The sequence below is a fragment of the Triticum urartu genome, chromosome 7A (assembly GCF_056163025.1).
Source record: "Triticum urartu cultivar PI428250 chromosome 7A, HENAU_Tu73, whole genome shotgun sequence".
Classification (NCBI taxonomy): domain Eukaryota; kingdom Viridiplantae; phylum Streptophyta; class Magnoliopsida; order Poales; family Poaceae; genus Triticum; species Triticum urartu.
In genome coordinates, this window is record NC_141879.1 from 103,208,587 (window position 1) to 103,231,644 (window position 23,058).

Genomic DNA, 23,058 nt, shown 5'->3' on the forward strand with positions numbered 1-23,058 from the left:
TTGGAGACTTCATATCTCTCAATCCGGGCATTTGCTTGAAATATTAACTTCAACTCCTGGAACATCTCATATGCTACATGACGTTCAAAACGTCGTGGAAGTCCCGATTCTACGCCGTAAAGCATGGCACACTGAACTATCGAGTAGTCATCAGCTTTGCTCTGCCAGACGTTCATAACATCTGGTGTTGCTCCAGCAGCAGGCCTGGCACCCAGCGGTGCTTCCAGGACGTAATTCTTCTGTGCAGCAATGAGGATAATCCTCAAGTTACGGACCCAGTCTGTGTAATTGCTACCATCATCTTTCAACTTTGCTTTCTCAAGGAACGCATTAAAATTCAACGGAACAACAGCACAGGCCATCTATCTACAATCAAACATAAACAAGCAAGATACTATTAGGTACTAAGTTCATGATAAATTTAGGTTCAATTAATCATATTACTAAAGAACTCCCACTTAGATAGACATCCCTCTAATCCTCTAAGTGATTACGTGATCCAAATCAACTAAACCATGTCCGATCATCACGTGAGATGGAGTAGTTTCATTGGTGAACATCACTATGTTGATCATATCTACTATATGATTCACGCTCGACCTTTCGGTCTCCGTGTTCCGAGGCCATATCTGTATATGCTTGGCTCGACAAGTATAACCTGAGTATTCCGCGTGTGCAACTGTTTTGCACCCGTTGTATTTGAACGTAGAGCCTATCACACCCGATCATCACATGGTGTCTCAACACGAAGAACTTTCACAACGGTGCATACTCAGGGAGAACACTTCTTGATAATTAGTGAGAGATCATCTTAAAATGCTACCGTCAATCAAAGCAAGATAAGATGCATAAAAGATAAACATCACATGCAATCAATATAAGTGATATGATATGGCCATCATCATCTTGTGCTTGTGATCTTCATCTTCGAAGCACCGTCGTGATCACCATTGTCACCGATGCGACACCTTGATCACCATCGTAGCATCATTGTCGTCTCACCAATCTTATGCTTCCACGGCTATCGCTACCGCTTAGTGATAAAATAAAGCATTACAGCGCAATTGCATTGCATACAATAAAGAGACAACCATATGGCTCCTGGCAGTTGCCGATAACTTGGTTACAAAACATGATCATCTCATACAATAAAATTTAGCATCATGTCTTGACCATATCACATCACAACATGCCCTGCAAAAACAAGTTAGACGTCCTCTACTTTGTTGTTGCAAGTTTTACATGGCTGCTACGGGCTTAAGCAAGAACCAATCTTACCTACGCATCAAAACCACAACGATAGTTTGTCAAGTTAGTGTTGTTTTAACCTTCGCAAGGACCGGGCGTAGCCACACTCGGTTCAACTAAAGTTGGAGAAACTGACACCCGCTAGCCACCTTTGTGCAAAGCACGTCGGGAGAACCGGTCTCGCGTAAGCGTACGCGTAATGTCGGTCCGGGCCGCTTCGTCCAACAATACCGCCGAACCAAAGTATGACATGCTGGTAAGCAGTATGACTTATATCGCCCACAACTCACTTGTGTTCTACTCGTGCATATAACATCAACACATAAAACCTAGGCTCGGATGCCACTGTTGGGTAACGTAGTAATTTCAAAAAAAAATCCTACGCACACGCAAGATCATGGTGATGCATAGCAACGAGAGGGGAGAGTGTGATCTACGTACCCTTGTAGACCGACAGCGGAAGCGTTATGACAACGCGGTTTATGTAGTCGTACGTCTTCACGGCCCGACCGATCAAGCACTGAAACTATGGCACCTCCGAGTTTTAGCACACGTTCAGCTCGATGACGATCCCCGGACTCCGATCCAGCAAAGTGTCGGGGAAGAGTTCCGTCAGCATGACGGCATGGTGAAGATCTTGATGTTCTACCGTCGCAGGGCTTCGCCTAAGCACCGCTACAATATTATCGAGGATTATGGTGGAAGGGGGCACCGCACACGGCTAAGAAAACGATCACGTGGATCAACTTGTGTGTCTACGGGTGCCCCCTGCCCCCGTATATAAAGGAGCAAGGGGAGGAGGCCGGACGGCCCTATAGGCACGCCAAGGAGGAGTCCTCCTCCTAGTAGGAGTAGGACTCCTACTAGAAGGGGGGAGGAAGTGGGGAGGGAGAAGGAAAGGGGGGCGCCGCCCCCCCTCTCCTAGTCTAATTCGGACCAGGGGGGAGGAGGCGCGCGGCCCACCCTGGCTGCCCTTCTCTTTCTCCACTAAGGCCCATATGGCCCATTACTTCTCCCGGGGGGGTTCTGGTAACCCTCCGGTACTCCGGTTTTCTCCGAAATCACCCGGAACACTTCCGGTGTCCGAATATAGCCGTCCAATATATCAATCTTTATGTCTCGACGATTTCGAGACTCCTCGTTATGTCCGTGATCACATCCGGGACTCCGAACTAACTTCGGTACATCAAAACTCATAAACTCATAATATAACTGTCATCAAAACCTTAAGCGTGCGGACCCTACGGGTTCGAGAACAATGCAGACATGACCGAGACATGTCTCCGGTCAATAACTGTCGGTGTCAAAACCGGCGGATCTCGGGTAGTGGGTCCCGAACTGTGGATGGTAACAGGAGGCAGGGAACACGATGTTTTACCCTGGTTCGGGCCCTCTTGATTGAGGTAAAACCCTACGTCCTGCTTGATTAATATTGATGATATGGGTAGTACAAGAGTAGATCTACCACGAGATCAAGGAGGCTAAACCCTAGAAGCTAGCCTACGGTATGATTGTTGTATATGGAGTTGATTGCCTACGGACTACAACCCTCCGGTTTATATAGACACTGGATAGGGTTAGGGTTACATAGAGTCGGTTACAATGGTAGGAGATCTTGAATATCCACATCGCCAAGCTTGCCTTCCACGCCAAGGAAAGTCCCATCCGGACACGGGACGAAGTCTTCAATCTTGTATCTTCATAGTCCAGGAGTCCGGATGAAGGTATAGTCTGGCTACCCGAACACCCCCTAATCCAGGACTCCCTCAGTAGCCCCTGAACCAGGCTCCAATGACGACGAGTCCGGCGCGCAAATTGTCTTCGGCATTGCAAGGCGGGTTCCTCCTCCAAGTCCTTCATAGAAGATTGTAAACACCAAGAGTAGTGTCCGGCTTCTGCAAAATAAGCTTCCACATATTGCCATAGAGAGAATAATATTAACACAAATCAAATCTGCTGACGTATTCCGCAGTGCATCATCACACTACGGCCAAGTCCTTTACTCGAATCGTTTTTACTTTTCCACCTCAGCATGTTTTGTGAGGCCGTTTCCTTGGCACGTCTTGTCAAAGCAGAGATCGTGTACCCCCTTTACGGGATTCTCATCAATACGGACATGGGTAACCCAACCGCGCCATTATCACGGCACTTGGGAGGCAAGCGAGTTTTACTAGGCTGGTGGGGACGCACAACTGCATCTGCCCATATAAGGGGATAAGGATCCACCTTTTTACCTACGCCTTCTTCCTCCTTTGCCTATCCATCTCCTGCGCACTCGAGCTCCAGCGCCCAAGCCCGCACTTACCACCTCAACCTTCTCCAGCAATGTCCAGAGTGGGAGGCAAGTGGATGGTCTCCTCCGCTACGGAGGGCCAAGTCAATAAGCTAAGGAAGGCCGGATACCTGTCTAAGGACATCGCGCACCGGCTTCCCGAAAAGGGGCAGCTTCTCCCCACCCCAAGGCCCCATGAGAGGGTAGTATTTCTTCCCCACTTCCTCCGCGGACTGGGTTTTCCACTCCACCCATTTGTCCGGGGGCTCATGTTCTACTACAGCCTGGATTTGCACGATCTGGCCCCGAACTTCATCCTCAACATCTCGGCGTTTATCGTCGTGTGCGAGGCTTTCCTCCACGTCCGCCCTCATTTCGGCCTCTGGCTCAAGACCTTCAACGTCAAGCCCAAGGTGGTGCGCGGCAGCCAGGCGGAGTGCGGAGGCGCCATGGCGGGCAAGATGGCCAACGTCCTATGGTTCGAGGGCTCTTTTGTGGAGACCCTAAAGGGGTGGCAATCCGGGTGGTTTTACATCACCGAGCCACGCGATCCGAACTGGATCGCAGCCCCCGAGTTCCGATCCGGACCCCCCACGCGGCTTATGTCCTGGAAAGAGACGGGCCTGTCGTGGGGTGACGAAAAAGAGGTGACTGGATTGCAAACATGCATCCAGTCCCTGGTGAACAAGCCAATCCGGCTTGTTAATGTAATCCAGGTTATGCTCGTCCGCCGGATCCTCCCGTGCCAACGACGGGATTTTAATCTGTGGGAGTTCGACCCGGCGCAGCACCAAACCCTTAGCAGGCTCTTCTACACGACGTACGAAGATGCCTGGAAGGTGCTATTCAAGGGCGCCGAAGCTCCCGCATCCGCTTCCGAGGACCGCGGATACAGCTCGCAGCGTCACGCTAGCGAGTTAAGCTATCTTCACCTTTTACAGGATGTTATGCTTTTTTCATAGTTTGACTCTATGTGGGATCTAAACTCCCTTACATTTGACAGGCTTGGCGAGCGATATCCGGACCGATTAACTATCCGGCTCCGCTGCCCGAAGACCCAGCCCCAGCTCTACTAGTGAAGCTGCTGGTTCCGGCGCCTTATGTGGTGCCGGAGAAGAAGGCCAAGAAGAAGAAGACCACAGGGACTCGAAAGAGTGCCCGTAACGTGGTGATGTCGGACTCGTCATCTGACGAGCCCGAGACGCCCTCCTCCCGCGAAAACGAGGAGGAGGAAGAAGAAAACTCTCCCCCCCCCAGCGGAGGGAGGAGAGAAGAGGAAGGCTGCCCCAACGGGGGAGGCCGAGGGGTCTAGGAAAAGGAAGACCCCTCCGCCGGACTACGCCCCCAACGCCGAAGAGGGCAAAGAGGAGTGGCCAAACAGGGCCAAGCGTCCGGCGAAATCGTAAGTTCAGATATCAGAATAACTCATGATGTTCCTTTGTTGCACATCTTTCCCTAATGTCGAATGTAATTATGCAGTCCGCCCCGGGCCGAATTCGACAAATCGTCGGGCGGCTCCCTGGACTCATCGGACGTGAACTCAGTTCCGCCCGCTGTCTCCCCCCGCACTGCAGACGACGCTGAAGTGGCGTCGCGACAAGCTCCGGGGCAGGAGGAGGTGGTCCCGGAGGAGCCGCAGGGCAACCTCCCGGAGTCCAGGAGTGAAGGGGATAAGGCCCCCCAGGGCTCCAAGTCCGGCTTTGTGCCGGACACCGCGCCAAAATCTTCTACAGTTCTGGACCACGGTGGGCGAACTCCTTCCACGAGGAGCAAGCCTTCTGAGCCGGCGGCCTCCGTCCAATCGGAGGTGCCGGACAATCTGCTGGAGGTGCTTGACGGCGCCTCCATCGACGAGGGGCACCGTACTATTATGAGTACGGTGATCCAGAAGGTTCAGTCCGCCAAGAGCGGACAGACTGAAGCTTGCGCTAGCCTTCTAACAGGCTTCGAGGTAAGTAAAAATATGTAAAAATATTACCGCATAGACAGTAGCCCCTGATGCTCTGTTTGGCGTTCGGAAAGAAAAGCCGAATAGAGGATCTATTAAATTTCCCAGGAGTCTAACAAAAAGAGTCAATATGCGTATGCAGGCTTCGCTGCTATCCACCGCCGCACTGACTGCGGAGGTGGGTGTCCTGAAGTAGGACCTCGAGCGGACCGAGCAAGAGCTCGGCCTTGCCAAGCGGCAGCTCGAGGAGAAAGAAGGTAAGAAATACCTTACAGAAAAAGTGCCTATAAAAAGGCGTGATTGCAAAAAAATAACAGGATTGTATGCTTATTGTAGGGGCCACGACTGAGGTGGCGACCCTTAAGCAGGCACTGTCTGAGGCCAAAAAGAAAACGGCCGCGGAGCGCACCGAGCGAGACAGACTTGGGGCTCAGGTCGGCGAGGTGCAGCAAGAGCTTCAGGCTCTCATGAAAAAACATGAGAGTTCGGAGCTTGAGTCAAAGACGCAAGCATCCGAGCTCGCGACGGCCCTTGAGACTGCCAAGTCTGCCAAGGCCGAAGCCCAAAAGGTCCTCCAAGAGTTGGAGGAGATGAGGAAGATAGCAGCGGGTAAGGCATTCTTCATGCAAAGCAGAAATATAAAAGTAAACTACTTGTTACTTACCCGAATCCGGAGCTCTCCAGTGGCATTCGCAGATCTTCCCCGCAGCGTATCCGACGCTGCCGCATTCTACCGAGCTGAAGAGGGCAGCTCGACGGAGAAGGTGTTCTGGTCTCAGTATTCTGAGGCTGGACACCCTGTGCCTTTGAGCGACCAGCTGAAACAGCTGGTCGAGCTCCACAAGGCGGCCGAACAGGCCATGAAGGGCTTCATAGTTTGGCTGTGGCCCGTAGAGGCCCTGCCTGGGAGCTATTTCGGGCTGGTGCGGCGGCTGGTGGAGGCCTGTCCGAGGCTCGAGGTCATCAAGCGCTCCGTCTGCATCAAAGGAGCCCGTCGGGCCCTTGCCCGTGCGAAGGTGCACTGGGGTAAGCTGGACGGTGAGAAGCTTGTGAAGGACGGGCCGCCGCCGGGGAAGGAGCATCGCAAGCCCGAGAACTACTACAAGGATGTTCTTGCAGGTGCCCGCCTTGTGGCGGATGAATGTACCAAAGATGTGATATTTGAATGAACTCGCTCGTGTTTATCCTGTGCGCTGAAAACTTGTTCATATGCGCTAAGCAATGCTTATTGAATTTAAAATATTACTTTCTGTGCGGCCGTTTATCAAAAAATTGAGAGATGGCCAGTCGTCGGCTTCTGCCCCCATGCCACTAGTGCTGGGGTGTTCGGGATAAACCTGAGCGCTCTTTTTCCCATAGTTGGGTCCTTCGAGGGAGGCCCTCAGCACAACGAACCAGGCAATCGGACTATAATGCTTGAACACTCTCACTTAGCCATAGAACTCTATAAGTTTAAATTTCGGCGAAGCCCCTAGTTCGGAAGACCGAGTTCGGGGCGCTATCCACGCCTTGGCCGGACAAAGCCAGCTTCCCGCTCGAAGCGGCATAAGTATTTAGGGACTCGAAAAACCTCTCGAACAGCGACCGGTCTCTCGCCTCATCATGACAGTCAGTTTTAGCTTTCTCCACTGAGGTGCTTAACCCAGCTGAACCGGGGCACAATCGCAGTGGTTCTCCTAGTGCTACCTTAGCCGATATAGTGGAACGTAAGGCACCAAAACATAGGAGCCGGGCAAACCCAACTATTGACCCAAATCATGATTCGGAGCCGATGCATATAGTGCTATAAGTTCGGGGTGCCACACTTGTGAAAGTGTACGGACTTCTCACACCATAATGAGGGGTACTGAAGCCCCTGGCGTGTTTGCCGTACCATGGTGTACGGGTGCAATCATGTCATTTAATAAACATATATGTGAAAAGAGGATAATGCAAAAAATAGACAGGAAGCTAAGCATTGTCTATAGAGAGGCTATTTATCAAAGCCGAACGATGCAAATAGTGCGGTAAGCAAAAGATATTGGACTATTCAGTATGTCCTGACCAGGGGCAGGCCGCGGAATTATATTTAAAACAGGTATACCGCTCGTAACAGAGACCACCTGGGAGTTCCATAATGCGGCATGGTTTGTCTGTCTCCCTGGATCTTGCATCGTTTGTGCGGTAGGCGAATTGCCGAACAGGTCGTCCGAAGTATGGAGTCCTGAAAGTAAGAAAAAATTAAAAAAAAAAAGAATCCGGCAGCCCCTAGTACGTTTTAAGCCGTATTCTGGGCATGCCGTTATTGTGCCCCTTCCCCTGTGCCCATGGTATTTCAAGGGCGTAGTTATGTACGCGAGGTACTGGTTTCGCTATGTCGCGAAATCTGGGGTTGGGGCCGCATTGCTACGCTTGCTCAGAGTGTGCCAGGCGGTCCTGCTGTGGGCTACTCCGGGCGCGCTTGGCAGTGTCTGGCTTTTTAATGGCCGGACTGGAGAATTGCCTGAGAAGGCTACTTTGTACTTTCCCTGCGAGAGCCGTCGTATGCTCCTCCGTACGGAGGGAGCGTTCGATGTTTCCGTTGATCGTAATTACTCCTCGAGGGCCTGGCATCTTGAGCTTGAGATATGCATAGTGCCGCACCGCATTGAGCTTTGCGAATGCGGTTCGTCCGAGCAGGGTGTGATAGCCACTGTGAAACGGGACTATATCGAAGATTAACTCTTTACTTCAGAAATTGTCCGGGGATCCGAAGACCATGTCAAGTGTTACTGAGCCTGTACAGTTGGCTTCTACACTTGGTATAACGCCTTTAAAGGTCGTTCTTGTGGGCTTAATCCTTGAGGGATCTATGCCCATTTTCCGCACTGTATCCTGATAAAGCAGGTTCAGGCTACTGCCGCCGTCCATGAGGACTCTTGTGAGATGAAATCCGTCGATGATTGGGTCGAGAACCAATGCGGCGAAGCCGCCATGACGGATACTAGTGGGATGGTCCCTTCGATCAAAAGTGATCGGGCAGGAGGACCATGGGTTGAACTTTGGGGCGACAGGCTCTATCGCGTATACATCCCGTAGCGCACGCTTCCGCTCCCGCTTGGGAATGTGGGTTGCGTATATCATGTTCACCGTCCGCACTTGTGGGGGAAAGCCCTTCTGTCCATTGTTGTTCGGCGGCTTGGGCTCCTCGTCGTCGCTGTGCAGCCCCTTGTCTCTGTTTTCGGCCCTTAACTTGCCTGCCTACTTGAACACCCAACAATCCCTGTTAGTGTGATTGGCTGGCCTTTCGGGGGTGCCATGTATCTGGCACAAGCGATGGAGTATTCGGTCCAAACTGGACGGGCCCTAAGTATTCTTTTTGAATGGCTTTTTCCGCTGACCGGATTTATAGCCTTTGAATCCGGCGTTGACTGCCGTGTCTTTGTTGCTGTCGCTGTTAACGCGGAGTTTTTGCTTATTCCGACGTGTCCTACCACTTTTGTCCTTGGTATCCGAATTACCAGGGTTCTTTGATAAGTTGTTACTGCGAGCTAGCCAGCTGTCTTCTCCCGTGCAAAAGCGGGTCATGAGTGTCGTGAGGGCTGTCATGGATTTCGGCTTTTCCTGTCCCAGGTGCCGGGCAAGCCACTCGTCGCGGATGTTATGCTTGAAGGCTGCTAGGGCCTCTGCGTCCGGACAGTCGACTATCTGGTTTTTCTTTGTTAGGAACCGTGTCCAGAATTGTCTGACCGATTCCTCTGGCTGCTGAATTATTTGGCTTAAGTCGTCGGCATCCGGCGGTCGCACGTAAGTGCCCTGGAAGTTGTCGAGGAATGCGGCTTCCAGGTCCTCCCAAGAACCGATTGAGTCTGCTGGCAAGCTGTTAAGCCAATGCCGGGCCGGTCCTTTAAGTTTGAGCGGGAGGTATTTGATGGCGTGTAGATCATCGCCGTGTGCCATGTGGATGTGAAGGAGATAATCCTCGATCCATACCGCCAGATCTGTTGTGCCATCGTATGATTCGATGTTTATGGGTTTGAAACCCTCTAGGATTTTATGATCCATTACTTCATTCGTGAAGCATAGCGGGCGGGCGGCGCCTCTGTACTGGGCTATATCACGACGCAGCTCGGAAGAGCTATGTCTGCTGTGTTCGGCCCGGCCGGATTTGTTGTATCCGGCGTGAAGATCATTGTCACATGCCGTAGGGCGCCTGCGCAATCCGTAGATCGATCTTGTTTGTCTTGCCTTATCCTCCAGTACGTCTCGCAGGTCGGGCGCATTTTCCCGTGCCTTAGTTGAGCGGCGTCGGGGCATGGCTTGGTGATGTAGGTGCTTCCTCCTCTGATCGGGGTAGCGGCCTGCGCTTCGGGTAACTCTTGGAGGGGCGTTCGAGTTCATACTCTTCGGCCACAAGGGCTTCAGTCCATCTGTCAGCTAGCAAATCTTGGGCAGCTCTAAGCTGTTGCTGCTTTTTCTTGAGGCTGCTTGCCGTGGCTAAAATCCTGCGTTTAAAACGCTCTTGTTCGGCGGGGTCTGATGGTATGCCGAATTCGTCGTCATCGAGGCTTACCTCGTCTTCAGAGGGAGGCGTATAGTTATCATCCTCGACCTCTTGGTCTGCCGCTCTCTCATGAGGGCTGGCTTCTCCATCTTCCTGTGCCGAATCTTGCTGAGGTGGGTGTTCTTTGGCGCTATTCGGGGTAGTATTATCTCCCGTGCCGGAATCACCGTTTTTGCTTTGGCGGGATTTAGAGCGGCGCCACTGACGCCGGCGCTTTGGCTGTTTCTTGGGGGCATCATCCCCCACTGTTCCATCGCCATCTCCATCTTTTGGAGTATCCACCATATATATGTCATATGACGAGGTGGCCTTCCAGCGCCCTACAGGTGCTGGTTCCTGTTCGTCTCCTACATCGTCGTCCATACCGTCGATGTCTTCGGAGCTGAAGTCAAGCATGTCGATTAGATCGTCGACAGTGGCTACAAAGTGGGTGGTGGGTGGGCTTTGAATTTCCTCATCGTCCGTATCCCACCCTCGCTAACCGTAGTCCGGCCAGGGCTCTCCTGATAAAGAGAGAGACTTAAGAGAATTCAGGATGTCGCCAAAAGGCGAATGCTGAAAGATGTCTGCGGCGGTGAACTCCATTATCGGCGCCCAATCGGATTCGATTGGCAGGGGCGCGGGGGGTTCGGAGTCCGAGGAGGAGTCCGGATCCTCGGAGTCACGGGTCGTGCAGAGTGCGGGGCTAGCGTTCGTTTCGATCGCCTTCGGGATCGCAGCCCCCGAGGTGACGTCCAACCGTTCATCCTCGATTGGCGCAATAGGCTCCGAGTTAGGGGTCGGAACCGGTGCGTGTGCGGCCTCTAGGACACTGTCCGGGGGCAGAGCTAGATCATGCCCCTCGAGATAGTGCAGCGCGCTTGGCCGTGGCTTGAGCCCGTCGAAGATCAAGTCTCCGCGGATGTCAGCCATGTAGTTTAAGCTTCCAAACCTGACTTGATGGCCAGGGGCGTAGCTTTCGATCTGCTCCAGGTGGCCGAGCGAATCGGCCCGCAGAGCGAAGCCGCCGAAGATGAAGATCTGTCCGGGGAGCAAAGTCTCACCCTGGACCGCATCGCTGTTGATGATCAAAGGAGCCATCGGGCCTAAAGGTGAAGACACAGAGGAACTCTCAATGAAAGCACCAATGTCGGTGTCAAAACCGGCGGATCTCGGGTAGTGGGTCCCGAACTGTGCGTCTAGGCCGGATGGTAACAGGAGGCAGGGAACACGATGTTTTACCCAGGTTTGGGCCCTCTTGATGGAGGTAAAACCCTACGTCCTGATTGATTGATATTGATGATATGGGTAGTACAAGAGTAGATCTACCACGAGATCAAAGAGGCTAAACCCTAGAAGCTAGCCTACGGTATGATTGTTGTATATGGAGTTGATTGCCTACGGACTACAACCCTCCGATTTATATAGACACCGGATAGGGTTAGGGTTACATAGAGTCGGTTACAATGGTAGGAGATCTTGAATATCCGCATCGCCAAGCTTGCCTTCCACGCCAAGGAAAGTCCCATCCGGACACGGGACGAAGTCTTCAATCTTGTATCTTCATAGTCCAGGAGTCCGGCTGAAGGTATAGTCCGGCTACCCGAACACCCCCTAATCCAGGACTCCCTCAATAACCAATAGCGGAACCTGGATGCTCATATTGGCTCCTACATATTCTACGAAGATCTTTATCAGTCAGACCGCATAACAACATACGTTGTTCCCTTTGTCATCGGTATGTTACTTGCCCGAGATTCGATCATCGGTATCTCAATACCTAGTTCAATCTCGTTACCTGCAAGTCTCTTTACTCGGTTCGTAATACATCATCTCGCAACTAACTCATTAGTTGCAATGCTTGCAAGGCTTATGTGATGTGCATTACCGAGAGGGCCCAGAGATACCTCTCCGACAATCGGAGTGACAAATCCTAATCTCGAAATACGCCAACCCAACATTTAACTTGGAGACACCTGTAGAGCTCCTTTATAATCACCCAGTTATGTTGTGACGTTTGGTAGCACACAAAGTGTTCCTCCGGCAAACGGGAGTTGCATAATCTCATAGTCATAGGAACATGTATAAGTCATGAAGAAAGCAATAGCAACATGCTAAACGATCGGGTGCTAAGCTAATGTAATGGGTCATGTCAATCACATCATTCTCCTAATAATGTGATTCCGTTAATCAAATGACAACACATGTCTATGGTTAGGAAACATAACCATCTTTGATTAATGAGCTAGTCAAGTAGAGGCATACTAGTGACGTTTAGTTTGTCTATGTATTCACACAAGTATTATGTTTCCGGATAATACAATTCTAGCATGAATAATAAACATTTATCATGATATAAGGAAATGAAATAATAACATTATTATTGCCTCTAGGGCATATTTCCTTTCATGGCTCGCATGTGTCAAGTGATTCAAAATCAAGTGACTCCAAACATCCATCGACATGGAGTTTCTTCATGCATCTTACGCCATTATGACCTAAGCGGCAGTGTCACGAGAAAGTGGTACTATCATTATTAACTCTACATCTTTTGGCGTGAACATGTGTATTACCACAACCGAGATTCAATGAACCATTCACATAGGGTGCATGACCATGAAAGGTATCATTCATGTAAACAGAATAACCATTATTCTCTAACTTAAATGAATGACCGTATTGCAATGAACATGATCTAATCATATTCATGCTCAACGTAGACACCTGATAACATTTATCTAGGTTCAATACTAATTCCGAAGGTAGATGGAGCGTGCGATGGTGATCTCATCAACTTTGGAAACACTTCCAACACACATCGTCACCTCGCCCTTAGCCAACCTCCGTTTAGTCCGTAGCTTTTGCTTCAAGTCACCAATAATAGTAACTGAACCGGTACCAATACCCAGGTGCTACCAGGAGTACTAGTGAGGTACACATTAATAACACGTATAAATTTTATTGAAGTTGCCAGCCTTCTTATCTACCATGCATTTGGGGTAATTCCGCTACCAGTGACCGTTCCCCTTACAATAGAAGCGCTTAGTCTCGGGTTTGGGTTCAACATTGGGTTCCTTCACTGGAGCGGCAACTGGTTTGCCATCTATGAAGTTTCCCTTCTAGCCCTTGCCCTTCTTGAAACCAGTGGTCTTGTTAAACCATCAACACTTGATGCTCCTTCTTGATTTCTACCTTTTGCGGTCTTAAGCACCGCGAACAGCTCCGGGATCAATTCCATCCCTTGCATGTCATAGTTCATCACTAAGATCTAGTAGCTTAGTGATAGTGTCTAGAGAACTCTATCAATCACTATCTTATCTGGAAGTTTAACTCCCACTTGATTTAAATGATTGTAGCACCCAGACATTCTGAGCACATGCTCACTAGCTGAGCTATTCTCCTCCATCTTGTTGGCAAAAGAACTTGTCAGAGGTCTCACACCTTTCAACACGGGCATGAGCCTGAAATCCCAATTTCAGCTCTTGGAACATCTCATATGTTCTATGGCGTTCAAAACGTCATTGGAATCCCGATTCTAAGCCGTAAAGTATGGTGCACTAAACTATCAAGTAGTCATCAGGATGTGTCTGTCAGGTGTTCACAACATCTACAGACGACGTCGTAGGGGTTTGCACATCGAGCGGTGCATCAAAAACGTAAGCCTTCTGTCTAGTAGTGAGGACACTCCTCGGACTACGGACCTAGTCCGCATCATTGCTTACAATATCTTTCAACTTAATCTTTCTTTAGGAACGTATTGAAACAGGGAGCTACAACATGAGCTATTTATCTACAACATATTTGTAAAGACAATTTAGCTAGTATCTATATGTGTGTGTGCAGCTTCTGATGGGGGTAGGACAATTACGCAGGGAGAGCAGTTTGTCCAAACAGTTATGGTAAGTCTCAGTCAATGTTATATCCATAAAATCATACATTAAATCTGTGGAGAAAATTTCAGTTTTTTCTCTCTCTTGCATGTTATGTCACTTAAATAAGACTTAGTTAAATCTCACTTGACTAAGACTTATCCGCACCCATGTAACTCTTTGTCCAAGTACCATGGATCAATCTCCTTGTGAGCGACACGATACAACCGATGAAAGCTCAAGATGGATGCTATTACCGCCATGATTGACTAAGCTACTAGCCTAATTAGTCAGGGTTAGGCACGTCACCTCAGATTGGGTGGCTTAATTTACCGGTGCGTGCATGTGATAAGAGACACGCTAGACTTTTAGAAACACCCGTGCCGATCAGGTTCAGGTTTTTAACTCTTAGCTAGATTGACTTCTTTTTGTGATAGCTGCATCATCTTGATCGGCTGGTCCATTGCACCTTCATTCAAAACATCGAGGCGGGGACGTCGTATCATGTCCAGACCACGGACCACCGTTCATCATCGTGAAAACAGAAGTACAGACCACCGAGTAGGGCTGCAAACGAGTCGAGTTCGAGTGAGTTGGAGTTGGCTTAGCTCAACTCATATGAAAATTCGAGCGAGCTCAAACAAAGTAAAGCTCGTGATCGAGCTCTAGAACATGACTCGTGCTCATCTTGTAACGATCTCGAGTCGATCTCGAGCTAGTTTCGAGCTAAATGAGATGGTAAAAATTACAAATCTATGGATGAAAAACAAAAAATTAAGATGAATATGCTGGGAACCTTTGCCAAAAATATAGGATATTTAACACATAGTGGACCACATGTCATAATTAGGCCTAAATCTTCTCCACACTTAATTAAGTTTCCATGTTCATTGGTAAATAAAATGGAGAAAAATTATGGACAACATATATGGTAATAAATTATCTTATTTCATTTAATATATGGCACGATCATTTAACATAATGATATTCTGTCGAGCTATTGAGTTAAAATCGAGCGAGCCAACATTAGCTCAAGATCGACTCATTTCTCGGCCAAGTTATATAAAGTGTTCAAACTCAGCTTGTTTCTTTTCGAGTCGATATCGAGTCGAGTCAAAAAACGAGTCAATCTCGAGTGGCTCACGTGCCTCAAGCTTTTCTTGCAGCCCTACCACCGACTCGCCAAATACAAAAGGGATACAAAAAGGGCCGAGACCGCCGGGATTCCGGGAGTCGACGGACAAAGGTGATTACGAGCCAAGTTCAGCGAACTCCGGTCTTGATGATAAACACCCGTCTACTTCTGCCCGGACAAGAAAGCAATCGATCGATGACGGCCGGCATCTCTGGAACCACACGTGTTCTTCAGAAGCTGATCGAAAGCATTGAAGTTTACTCCCGCCTCCGTGCGTTGCACTTGCGCTGAGTCTCTTCACGATCGAGAGCGAGAGTAAAGATTCGACCGCCAAACGAACGTGCGTGAGAAGTATGCCAGTTAATTAATTGACTCGTCTGGCCGGCCGGCCGGCACTAGTTTACTTAACGGCGGTCACCCGCTCGTTGCGGAGCACGAGAGATTCGATGGTCGATCGGTCCAGGCTCCATGGATGCTCACACAGGACAGGAGTAGTATGCCGTTTGTGTATGTTGGTTTCTCTGGATAATAACCAGGCACATGCTAATGCTTGGTCCACGATGCATGGGCTGGGAGACCGGAGGCGGGGCAATGCGCCATGGTCCATGTGTGAAGGGAAGCAGGGTACATACCGGCATGTCCCCCGGAGGAAGGGAGGGACGTCTCCCGGCCGGTCGGCGATCTCTGGCACTTCATGGACCTTGGCGGCATGCTCTCGTGCACTCGCAGGCATTGCACTTGCATGCACACACGCGACATATGCCGCAGCTCCGCCCAAGACGTTGCGGGATGTGTGTGTAGCGGCCCGGTGGCGACGCCGATGTCGAGCCAGCCTTCTGTCCTCTGGCCTGCAGGTCACGGCCCACAGGGTAAGCCCATGACAAAAAAAAAGTGGAGAAGTGGGGTATCGATCCCCATACCTCTCGCATGCTAAGCGAGCGCTCTACCATCTGAGCTACATCCCCGACGATGTTCAAAGTGAATCCGTCTATTATTTCAATGTAGAACATTCGAGAACAAACCAGAAACCAAATTGAGTATACACGAACAAACCAGCATCGTGTGCATCGCATGTCCGGTGGACAGTAATTAAGCTGCTGACTCGCTTGGAACGATCATCCATCCACTCTAGGGTAAGTGTTGCACAGTAACCCTAGTGCTTGCTGATATTTGGGATTCCAGGGTCCCGAAAAAGGTAATGATCTTCGCGTGGCTGTTCTACCTTGATCGTCTCAACACAAGGAAGGACTTGCACATGAAGAACATTCCAGGTACGGAAGCTTCCCAAGATGCTCTCATGCGGTGGAGGACTGTGAACATCTCTTTTTCTCGTGTCCGGCAGCTCGCGGGATTTGGTGGGCAATCAGTATCTGTCCTCTTTTCACGCCGATTGGAGATCTCTTGCGCACAACACTACCAGCTCCGCTGCCCAGCTCGGGTAGCTCCTTCATGTTCCTTCTAATTCTCTGCAAGATTCGGGATGCAATGAACAAGAAAGTCTTCCGAAGCCTTGAGACCGATGCAAGTAGTTCTATTAAAACTATTTTAGATGATTTGATTGTTTGGACCCATCGACTTATGTCCGAAACTCTCAAGGGTCCTGTGAACTCCGTAACACTTGATAACTTTTGAAATATATTCAGGCGGGGAGTTTCCCCCGGTGACCATTTCAAAATAAAAATATTTCAGACATCTGCTTATACTTGCCAATTTTGCCATTTTTGCTGGTCGTTTCGTGTCTTTTTTGCCCATTACATTGTCTATTCTATTTCCTTGAGAAATGTCAGTTATAAGATGCCCCTAAGGGTGCCTTTTCAAAAAAAAACAGCCGCTGTAACTCAGTACACTGTCAAGTAATTCACTTTTCTATTTTTCATGACAATAATTTGACCCAGTTTAACCGGTTAAGGTGAGTACTAGACCCTTGTATTTTGGTTTGAATTCGATCGTATATTTGATTTGCTGATTTGTATACGCATGAAGTTTACAGTGATACCACTCAAGAAAGCAAACAACTACACCGGCAGCTGCGACGAGTGCAACTTCGACCCTTGCCCTTCGTGCGTCAGCCCCTGCACCAGTGGCGTAGCCAGGATTTTATGCCAGGGTGGTCCAATTGACAAAACAAAATCACACCACATATTCAACTAACAAACGCATATTAATACTTCAAATGCATATAGCAAGAAGATCTTTCAGAACATGTTAAAATTCATGGTTAAATCATAAATTTGTGTAATAGAAGATAGTACACCTCGTTTGTGAGGATAGCACCTTCTCATTACTATCAAAGTCTCAATTGCTGCATGTCAAATGAAAAAGGAGTAACAATCTTCTTCTGGATGTTCCGAAGAAAGGGATCCAGTGTCTAAGGTTCTCTGCATCACCCGATATTGCGACCTCTGCCGGTACGGGTTGGGGCAGCAGTGCCGGGAAACCTGCCAGAAGGAGTGCTCTGCGCCCAAATGCGTACCCTGGAACCCTCAGAACTAGGTACCCCAGTATCATGTATTGTATGCCCATCGTATCTGCCGGTGCATTCATGTGCATCTATGTATGCAGTGTGTACTAGATGATGTGACACCAAATTTTTATTATTCTTTTTGCAAATACGTAAAACTTACGTATCATTTCATTGATAGAAAAAATTAAAATGAGTACAGGAGGGGACCTTTTACAGTGCATCTAGTCGATATGGGCCATCCATTTTCAATGGACGAACAAACCAGATTAACCAATACTACAACACAAACTAGTAGAAAAAGGGTCAAATGTGAAGCACATTAGTGCCGGTTTGAATTTGAGCCGGCACTAATGTGACCATTAGTGCCGGTTCCAACGGCTAGGCGGGCGGGCATTATTAGTACCGATTCGTAGGCAACCTTTAGTACCGGTTCATGTCACGAACCGGTACTAATGAGGTCAGTACGGTTGTGGTCAGGCTGGGGCCCCCACGAAGACCTTTAATACCGGTTCATGCCATGAACCGGTACTAGAATTTCTTAGTAAGCTGAATTTTAGTCCCACCTCGCCAAGAGAGAGGCAGTATGAGCGGTTTATAAGCCGTGAGTGCAGAGATAATGACGAAGAGGCGCAATGCTCACCTGCACGTTGATTAACTTCAAGCCTTTCGGAATAGCATAGATTGCACCGAGCTATGTGCAGTGCAGTCTACATTATTCCGAAAGGCTTCAAGCAAATTAACCAGCATTGCATCTCTTTTTTATTTTTAATAACTTATTTGAACTCCGAACTTCTTGTGTTCCGTATGCAGCATTCAAAACGACGTCATCAACTTCCAACATGTTCTGACATCATTTGTTGTTTTTCAGTCATTTACCGAATTGTTTAAAGATCTAAATGACCGTGAAATTGAAAATCTCTACAAAATAAACCGTGAAAATGTTGAAATTTAGCATGGTATCATCATTTCACCCGCATAGCATGTGCGAAAGAGTAGAGAGGGTCACGGCAAAAACTAGACGCACTTCGTGTACAAACTGAACAATCTCTTTCGGAGTATCAGGGTTTCGGACGAGAACTCATCTGTTACACGGGCACTTCAATGTTTTTTAAACTTATTTGAACTCCGGACTTTTTTTGTGTTCAGTATGCAGCATTCAAAACGACGTCATCAATTTCCAACATGTTCTGACATCATTTGTTTTTCAGTCATTTACCGAATTGTTTAAAGAGCTAAATGACCGTGAAATTGAAAATCACTACAAAATAAACTGTGAAAATGTTGAAACTTGGCATGGTATCATCATTTCACCTGCATAGTATGTGCGAAAGAGTAGAGAGGGTCACGGCAAAAATTGGACGCACTTCGTGTACAAATTGGGCAATCTCTTTCGGAGTATCAGGGTTTCGGACGAGAACTCATCTGTTACACGGGCACTTCAATGTTTTGTAAACTTATTTGAACTCTGGACTTCTTTTGTGTTCAGTATGCAGCATTCAAAGCGACGTCATCAATTTCCAACATGTTCTGACATCAGTTGTTGTTTTTCGGCCATTTACCTAATTGTTTAGAGAGCTAAATGACCTTGAAATTGAAAATCACTACAAAATGAACTCTGAAAATGTTGAAACTTGGCATGGTATCATCATTTCACCTGCATAGCATGTGCGAAAGAGTAGAGAGGGTCACGGCAAAAACTGGACGCACTTCGTGTACAAACTGAACAATCTCTTTCGGAGTATCAGGGTTTCGGACGAGAACTCATCTGTTACACGGGCACTTCAATGTTTTTTAAACTTATTTGAACTCCGGACTTCTTTTGTGTTCAGTATGTAGCATTCAAAGCGACGTCATCAATTTACAACATGTTCTGACATCATTTGTTGTTTTTCAGTCATTTACCTAATTGTTAGAGAGCTAAATGACCGTGAAATTGAAAATCACTACAAAATAAACTCTGAAAATGTTGAAACTTGGCATGGTATCATCATTTCACCCGCATAGCATGTGCGAAAGAGTAGAGAGGGTCACGGCAAAAACTGGACGCACTTTGTGTACAAACTGGACAATCTCTTTCGGAGTATCAGGGTTTCGGACGAGAACTCATCTGTTATACGAGCACTTCAATGTTTTTTAAACTTATTTGAACTCCGGACTTTTTTGTGTTCAGTATGCAGCATTCAAAACGACGTCATCAATTTCCAACATGTTCTGACATCATTTGTTGTTTTTCGGTCATTTACCTAATTGTTTAGAGAGCTAAATGACCGTGAAATTGAAAATCACTACAAAATGAACTGTGAAAATGTTAAAACTTGGCATGGTATCATTATTTCACCTGCATAGCATGTGCGAAAGAGTAGAGAGGGTCACGGCAAAAACTGGACGCACTTCGTGTACAAATTGGGCAATCTCTTTCGGAGTATCAGGGTTTCGGACGAGAACTCATCTGTTACACGGGCACTTCAATGTTTTGTAAACTTATTTAAACTCTGGACTTCTTTTGTGTTCAGTATCCAGCATTCAAAGCGACATCATCAATTTCCAACATGTTCTGACATCATTTGTTGTTTTTCAGTCATTTACCTAATTGTTTAGAGAGACTAAATGACCGTGAAACTGAAAATCACTACAAACTGAACTCTGAAAATGTTGAAACTTGCAATGGTATTGTCTTTTCACCCACATAGCATGTGCGAAAGAGTATAGAGGGTCACAAAGAAACTAAATACAGAAAAAAAAACTACTCAGAAATAAATAGAAGAAAAGAAAAAAAGCAGAAAAGAAAAAAAGAAAAATATATATAAAAATTACTCAAAAATAAATAGAAGAAAATAAATAATGCAGAAAAGAAAAAAACTATATAAAAAATTACTCACAAATAAATAGAAGAAAATTAATAATGCAGAAAAGAAAAAACTATATAAAAAATTGTTGGGGCGCTGCCCAGTGGGCCTGCCAGACCTAGGGTGTGCAAATGCAGGCCCAGAAGGGCCAGCAGGCTCACAGGGCAGCGCGCCATTGTTAGGTCCAGAAGCCTGCTATATAGAGAAGTTTGAAGGAGCAGCCGCGGCTGGGTTTATAAACCAGTGCGGTTGCCCTTCGCTCGGCGAGGTGGGACTAAACATTGTGCACCGCCGGTGGCAGCGCACAACCATTAATACCGGTTGGTGGCTCTAACCGGTACTAATGATTGGGCCTTTAGTACCGATTCGTGGCACGAACCGGTACTAAAGGGGCCGTTTCCCGTCCCTTGGCCAGGCGAAAATTGGCCTTTAGTACCGGTTGGTGGCTTTAACCGGTACTAAAGGCCCCTCCTATATATATGGCACTTACGAAAAATTCAGTTTCATCACGACCACCACTTCTTCTCGATCCAACTTCTTCGCGCGACATCGCCGCCGTTGCCGCGCCGTCGCCCATCGCGCGCCGCCCTTGCAGGCCCCGCCGCCCCCGCTCGTATATACACACACACATACACACACACATACACACACATAGACACACACACACACATTGTTTTTACTTATTTTCTATTTTCTGTTGTTTAGATTAATGTTAGATAAATTACGTAGATAATAATGTTAGAATGTTAATGTTAGATGAATTATATGGAAAAGATTTTAAATATTAATGTCAATTTTAGATGAATTAGCTAGATATTAATTAGGTATATATATGAGATTTGAACTAGTTGAATTAATATAACTAGTTTATTTTTAGTATGAAAATTAATAGAACAAGTTTATTTTTAGTAAGAAAATTTAGGTATATGAGATTTGATGATCTAATCAAAATATTACTATATAGAACTACCTACTTTATTTTAGTAAGAAATTTTTAGAACTAGTTTATTTTTAGTAAATGCTTAGTTGAATTAATAGAACTAGTTTATTTAGTTGAATTAATAGAACTAGTAAGTGTTTAATGTTTCACCTATATATGAACATATGTTAGATATTAATGTCAAATGTTAGATGAATTAGATATAAATTATATGTTAGATATATATTTAATTTAGTTATATAAGATTTCATTATCTAATTAACATTTTATTATATAGAACTGGCTACCTTATTTTTAGTAAGAAAATTAATAAAACTAGTTTAGTTGAATTAGTTGAACTAGTTAGTTGAATTAGTTCAATTAATTAGGTATATTTTTCGTAAGTGCTTAGTTGAATTAGTTCAATTAATTAGTTGAACTAGTTGAATTAACAAAATTAGTTGAATTAATAGAACTAATAAGTGTTTAATGTTTCACCTAAGAACATAGGAATGTCGTCTGATGATGAACACGATTTCATTATGTGCGAATACTGCGAAGACCAGCGCGGCCTGTACGGCAGAAATTTTCTAGTTGATGATAGACGCTTCAGCATCAAGTTGAATGAGAACTTCGAAGTGGATAGTCACAACGACAAGTCTTTTTTCGCAATTAAGCATGACTTATGCTTCATTTGCTTCAACTTTTAATTTTAATTTTTCACTATTCTACTAGCGTATCCCCTGCCATGCAAGAATTTTTGTCTTGGATAAGATAAGTTTCAGTCCTAACGAAACTATGGAGGTAAAAAGAGTTTACTTGAAGACCGAGCATGGTTATACCTTCAACATCAAATTATACAATGCAGACACATACACCTATTTTGAATGCAAAACTTGGCAAGCACTATGCAATGCTTATGCATTTGAGCCTGATATGGTTATCACCTTTGATATTCGTCCGGAAGATGATATTGAAGGTAATAGAGACATCTGGGTCGATGTGCAGACGCCTCCAGTTCTACCATTATGTGAGTTTCTCAACCATATTTATGTCTTCGATATGAGATTATTTGAACCAGTTGAATAATTAATAGATCTCAATGTATATTGACAGCTTGCTTCCAATCAAGCAAACATGTCCAGCGCTTGGTAGACAGGACCGTCCACTGTCCCAGGGCTGAACTAAACTACGAGGAGACAAGTCATTATGTTTCATGGCTTGAGGATCTTGATGCTGTCAAGACAAATTTTTTTTCTGCACTTAGAAATGTTAGTACTCAAAACGTGCAACCAATAGTGTTCGTACTGAACTACGGTCACATATATTTAGGAAAGATGGTAAGATTTCTACTATTTCTCCTCAGTGCATCTTTTGCATACATTATTTTTTTTGCTAAACTTCATTGCTAAGTATGTTACCATACGATGTTCTTCAACAGGGACTCCCGATGAATGTTGTGCCTGATTGGATCGAGACTAAAGGTACCATGAATATTGTTAGCTTACGGCCAAGATATCCTACAATGCACTTTAGTGCATTCAGGATTTCTAATAGCGAGGAATGCTTAATAGTAAAAGACTGGAGCAAAATTGTGAACGATCATAGAGAAGTACTAGGGGGCAGCAATCAGAAGCGCAACCCACGATTAGGAGACAGGTTCATCTGCATGCTCCAACATGATGAATCAGGAAAGCTATACATGTTATATGCTATTTTACCTGAGAGAGAGCAGCAGGAGTGATTCATTAGCTAGTTCATGCTCTTAGTACTTGTCCTCTCATGTCCATATTCTTCGTCCTGAACTTAATCTCAAAGAGTGATTTGCTTTTGTGGTGTTATGAACGCTTATAATA

At 46.6% G+C, this 23,058-nt stretch overlaps 1 non-coding gene across 1 annotated transcript; it reads right to left on the minus strand.

The window, feature by feature from the left end:
- Positions 1-15,865: 15,865 nt before the first annotated feature.
- TRNAA-AGC (transfer RNA alanine (anticodon AGC)) lies at positions 15,866-15,938 on the minus strand. The gene has a single exon. It is a non-coding gene; the product is annotated as a tRNA-Ala (tRNA).
- Positions 15,939-23,058: the final 7,120 nt, after the last annotated feature.